A 6000-nucleotide genomic window follows, 5' to 3' on the forward strand; every position below is an offset into this window, starting at 1 on the left:
GTCAATCAATTAACCAATTGACAGTTGGGAAATTTAAAAAATAGATGATACCAGTTCGGCTTCAAAGAAGAACTCAGGCCACGGTTCACTTAACCGAACCCTGAGAACCATTAAAACACTCCCAACATGCAACACTATCCCAATAAATTATTACAGTTGCACATCCAAAACATCTCTCAACAATGCAATGGCCTATTGGGACAGTGATGGGAGTGCTTTATTGGTAGCATATCTAAACTCATTTTATTAACCATAGGCGCATCAACTGGTGGGATGATATACTCATCATTTTTTTGTGATGGGAAGGCCTAACAAACAATGGATATTGAATTGAGCCTCTCCAGCATGTGGGGCGGAAGCTAGTGATTGACAGGTTTCTTTTGGCTCAGAACACCGCAAGTAGACTTCTTCATGGGCTGGGTTTCAGGCCCAAGTTTATACTGTTTCGGATTGGACTCATTCAAAATTTGGCAAAAGTCAAACCTGAACTTGCCCATGAACAGGGCTAACCACATAGAAGATTCACCACCAGCTCAGTTTTGAAGGTTCTATCAAATACCGACCCAGGCCCATCTAATCCAAACTGCATTTCAAGCAACCTGACATGGAAGACACTATAGAGGAACAAGGCCACCCCCGGCCCCAAGTCCCTCCCTCAACATCAAGCTATATCTGTTGGAGAGCTGTATATATGCCTTCTTGCCCACAAGAGTCAATATCATTAAGCATTGAGTATCCACTGAACCCATTGTGTGCGCTTTGTAATGAATCAATCACCTAAGAAACTGGAGCATCCATTTTTCCATTGTCCTTATGTTTGTCCACCTGGATATCTGGATAAGTTCATTTACCCATATTTATATATATTTTTTTCAGGTAAATAATATAATGACCTTTTTACTCTTAAAAAGTCAATGTTAAAATGAGAAAATTGTCTCGCTATATTTTATAAATTTTTTTCTAAAGTGGGAAAGTTACTTATTCATCTAATGATACAAAAAAAAAAGAAAAAAAGAACTAACTTTACCTGGGCCTAAGGCTAAGGCTGTGTTTGGTTTGAAGGAAAAAGTAGGAAAACCCATACAAGGTTTGTAAAAGTTACCCTACCTTTCCCTTCATTTCCCTACTTTTTCCTTTAAACCAAACATAGCCTAAACGTCTATTAGAAGAGAATATTACATGATTAGTTAGTAGACTGGTGGAATTGCTTAGTGGAATATCAAGAAGTGCAACACTATTTTGATGCATGGTGTAACCATATTATGGTGTATTTGGTAGGCATAAAATCTGTGGTTTTTCACGCCCAGAATTTCTCTATATCTTTGTAATTTCTGGCTCTATTAAACGAGACGAATGAATTTTTTGCAGCTATCAGTAATAATACATCACATCATCTATAAAAAATTGACTTTAATTTTGAAATAGTGAACGGCGGGCTGACGTGGTGGATTACTATTAGACTATTAGTCGAGCTTAATGTTTTTTTTTTTTTTTTGAGGGGTGGTGGGGTGTACCAATTAAAGCCCGTCTTAGTTAGATCAAGTCTGGTTGGGTATGAACAAGCGGTTTAAGACTCGGTCTTGTTTTCTATGAAGTATAAAGACTCAGTCTCGATCAAAAAAATATTTTCTTTAAAACCTAGGTCAAGTCTCAAGTGCCAACTATTCCGTTGCTTCCTTGTGAGAGTTAATAAATATTAAAATAATTTCAATAGGAACACCAAACAAGCGTGTTATGTGTTCATCATATATTGCAATCTCAGCCTGAAAATGAATGGTAACTACCTCTTATTCTTCTAATTTTCTCTTCCATTCTTAAATGATAACATCCATGGTAACTACCTCTTATTAATATTTTCTGGCTCCTATTTTATTCACTTGGTCTATTATTCTATCAAGACTTTGTTCTCTGAAATTGCTGAAGAACCTTCCCTCTATTTTCTCTCATAAGGGCCGGCATAGCAAAGTCAATGCATCACTTGGTTTTAAGAGAATTCTAAGTATTTATTTTATATATATTAATGTTCTTGTCCATGCCAGCGTTATATTGTTTTTGAATTTTTATTTTCCAAGTGAAAAAGGTCCCATCTTTGCCATACAATTACAAATTATACAAAACAGTTAAACATGATGATACACACAGAGCTATATGAAAATAAGTGTAAATTACAAATATGTGGGGGTAGTGATAGATAGGTACACTTAACTTTCAATTGTAACATTTGAGTATTCTGAACTTTCAAAAATAAGCACAGAAGTCTATCTGTTAGTATTCCGTCACTTAAACATTACATAATGCTAAAAATATCGCATTCTTTAGTGATGATTTTACTCTGTAGAATGATTTAAAAAAATACACGAGAAGGGTATTTTTGATGTTATGCAATGTTTAACTGAAGAAATACTAATACTAATAGATGGACTCAAGTGTCTATTTTTGAGAATTCAAGGTACTTGAGTGCTGCAATTGAAAGTTCAATGTATCTATCAGTCACTAACCCAAAGTACAAGGTTCCTATCTGTTATTTACCCTGGAAATAAATAGGTAGATTCCTACCGATTATTAAAAAAGAAAATAATAAAATGTCTAATTACATAAATATATTCTTTGATTTTCAAAACTACTTAAAGTATACCGTATGTCTGGACATAAGTAGGCCCATAGACCCTGTATTGGTAAAATGTTTTGGCCCCATTCTACTCTTCTTTCTCCTTTTGTATGCTAAAAAATACTTGACTCTTATCTCACCGTATTTATTTTACACACTAATTTTAAGTTTTCATGTTAGGATATAGAGATCAGATTGGCTGGAGAAAAAATCATGCACAACAGGTTAGCCCAACTACTACGAATGAGCTCGTCAGTGTTTACCCGTGATTCGTGATAAATATATACCAGCCCAGTGCACATGGCATGATTTTGTGTCCAGTTAATCCATATTGTAGGATTTAGGGTTTTATGATTTAAGATTAAAGAGTTTAAAGTTTAAATTTTGTAATTTAGGGTTTAAGATTTAGAAGAGAATTTAGGATTTAAAAGTTTAGAGTTTATATTTTGGGTTTAAGGTTTAGTTCTAAAATAAAGTAAGTATCAAGACACGTGGAAGAGCCAAATATTGCCCTTGTATGCTTGGTAGTGATAGCGGGACAAGCAAAGGACGTGACCATTAGACCTGTTCATGGGCCGGGCCCGCCTGGCCCGATCCCCATACGGGCTTGGACATTTTTATAGGCCCGCGGGCTTAAATTCGGGCCAAAAAGCCCGGCCCGCAATAAATTCGAGTCGGGCTCGGGTTTTGTCAAAATAGCCCAGTCCGAGCCCGGCCCGACCCAACCTAATATTAAACTTAAAATTATTTATGTGATTATGTCCATTTGAATATTTTTTTTTTATTTAAGAATGTAAAATTGTGTTTTAAAATATAAAAGAAAGGGAAAAATACCATCTTGTAGGCCTATTGTTCATTTAAATAGAAAAAAAAATACTTATCTGAAATTTTAATTCTAATTTGAATAGGGAAAATTGTTTTTTTTTTCAATTTGGTCGGGTTTCGGGCTCGGGCTCGGGCTCGGGCCTAGTATATTTTCATTAGTGACAAGTGAAGCCCGGCCCGAACCCGACCCGACCCGACCCGGCCTATGAACAGGTCTAGTGACCATACCATCATGCAAACATCACGAGAGAGAGCGGGAGTTCTTGTTCCCTGTCAACCATGTATTTAGAATCAGGGCGGATGGGCATTAATTATTTGGGTAAAATATAAAAACCTCCCTTGAGGTCTTGGCAATCATTATATATCAAGAAAAAAATATTATTGTTTCTATAATAAAGATTTTGAAATTACAAAATTGCCCTTATTTGTTAAGAAATGTTTTAATTTAATTAAAATACCAGAGTTACTCTTTTAGACTTCACTCATTTATAATGAATTTATAAAATTAAATTACTTTTTTAATTTGACTTAGGGAATTTTTTTAGTTAAAAATTAAATTTTTTTTGGGAGTGTTTTAGTAAATTTTCATTTAAATTGATAAATATAAAGGTCAAATGGATATTTTCAATCAAAGTTTTCTGGTTGGGACAATAATAGAAGGGAGGTAACTGTAAAATTTTTCAAAACTATAAGGGAGGTATTTGTGAAAATTAAAAAACCTCAAGGGTAATTTTTATATTTGATGAAGAGAATGAAAGGAGTGATGATAATGATGAGATATATGGTGTATATTACCCGTACAGATACTAGTCCAGCTGATGGCCTTTAATGCTGCTGCCGGCCCTCTCTCGTTTTATTTTTAAAACTAGAATGTTACACGGCTAGAGCAGAATATATTCGAGAATGTTTGATGACCATTTGACAGTTTCAAAGGGAAAAGTTGGTATTTTTCTAATTCTAAGATAGGACAACAAACACGCTCCTAAAGACCGTTGCCAAATGCTGGCACATAATGGTTGAAAAGAGATCCATGTGGTGCCAACTAGAAGTAGTGACTCTGTCTCTTGGTTGTTGGTTATTGCTCACCGCAAATTATTATTGTACACATGTAGTGGAACCCCACATGTGCAGCCTATTTAATGTGTCATATTGTTAATTTGGGCTGGGCATATATATACGACGCACGTGTCTGCGCTTACATTTAATTCGTGACAGGTGTCCTATTTTGTTCTATTCAGTCAATATATTTTTGTATTTTTTTTTAAATGGTGATAATATGTGATGTAACCGTTTTTGGTCACGTACCATTTTTTGTGATGTATAAATTTTTTAGCTAAGTACCTCGTTGTTTGACCCGGTGGTGACGTGCCTTGGTGATGAGCTACTTGGTGGCGAACTCCCTGGGGGAGAACTACTTGGTGACGAACTGCCTGGTGGTGCTCCCTGGTGGCAAACTGCCTGGGGTCGAACTGCCTGGTGGTGAACTGCCTAGTGGTGCTCCCTGGTGGCGAACTGCCCGGTGGCGAACTGCCTGGTAGTGCTCCCTGGTGGCGAACTGCCTGGTGGCGAACTGCCTGATGGCAAACTGCCTGGTAGTGCTCCCTGGTGGCGAACTGCCTGGTGGCGAGCTACCTGGTGGCGAACTACCTGGGGGCGAACTGCCTGGTGGCGAACTGCCTGATGGCAACTTCCTGGTAGTGCTCCCTGGTGGCGAACTGCCTGGTGGCGAGCTACCTGGTGGCGAACTGCCTGGGGGCGAACTGCCTGGTGGCAAACTGCCTGATGGCGAACTCGTCACTTGACTTGCTCCTAGGCGGTCTGCAACTCAGAGGATGGTGGAGCTCCTTGGTGCAGCGCAACCCGACTACCCTCCACGTAAGGTGATTTTCTCTCCTTTGTAGGTGGCAGGAGCTGAGGGACCTGCGAGAACTGAATTAGAGGACCCGGGGGTATTTTCCCGATGGGGACTCTCCGATGTCTAAGTTAGCATTCTGATTACAGATGGCTTGAGAGAAATGAGAGAGCTAGAGAGCGGGGGTTACCATACTTTTTTCTCTCCCCTCTGGATTTGGGGGTCGGAGTCCTTATATAGTGGTGCCCTCGCGGGTTAGGTGGGTGAAAAGCCTTCAAATGGTAAGACGTCATATCCCGTCAGAACCGGGGTACGGTGATGAACTCCTCGAGGTTGTCAGGTTGGCGCTTGTGCCAGGCGGCCAGGTTGTCAGGTCGGCGGGTCGGTGTCCGGGCCGGCGCTTGTGTCTGTCGGCGGGTCGGTGTCCGGGCCAGGTTGCCAGGTCGGCGCCTGTGTCCGGGCCAGGTTGTCAGGTCGGCGCCTGTGTCAGTTGGCGGGTCGGTGTCCGGGCCAGGTTGCCAGGTCGGCGCCTGTGTCAGTCGGCGGATCGGTGTTCGGGCCAGGTTGCCAGGCTGGCGCCTGTGTCCGGGTCAGGTTGTCAAGTCGGCGCCTGTGTCCGGGTCAGGTTGTTAGGTCAGCACCTGTGTCCGGGCCAGATTGCCAGGTCGGTGCCTGTGTCCGGGCCAGGTTGCCAGGTCGGCGCCTGTGGTAGGCT

The sequence above is a fragment of the Nelumbo nucifera genome, chromosome 5 (assembly GCF_055504915.1).
Source record: "Nelumbo nucifera cultivar China Antique chromosome 5, China Antique-T2T, whole genome shotgun sequence".
In the NCBI taxonomy this organism is placed as follows: domain Eukaryota; kingdom Viridiplantae; phylum Streptophyta; class Magnoliopsida; order Proteales; family Nelumbonaceae; genus Nelumbo; species Nelumbo nucifera.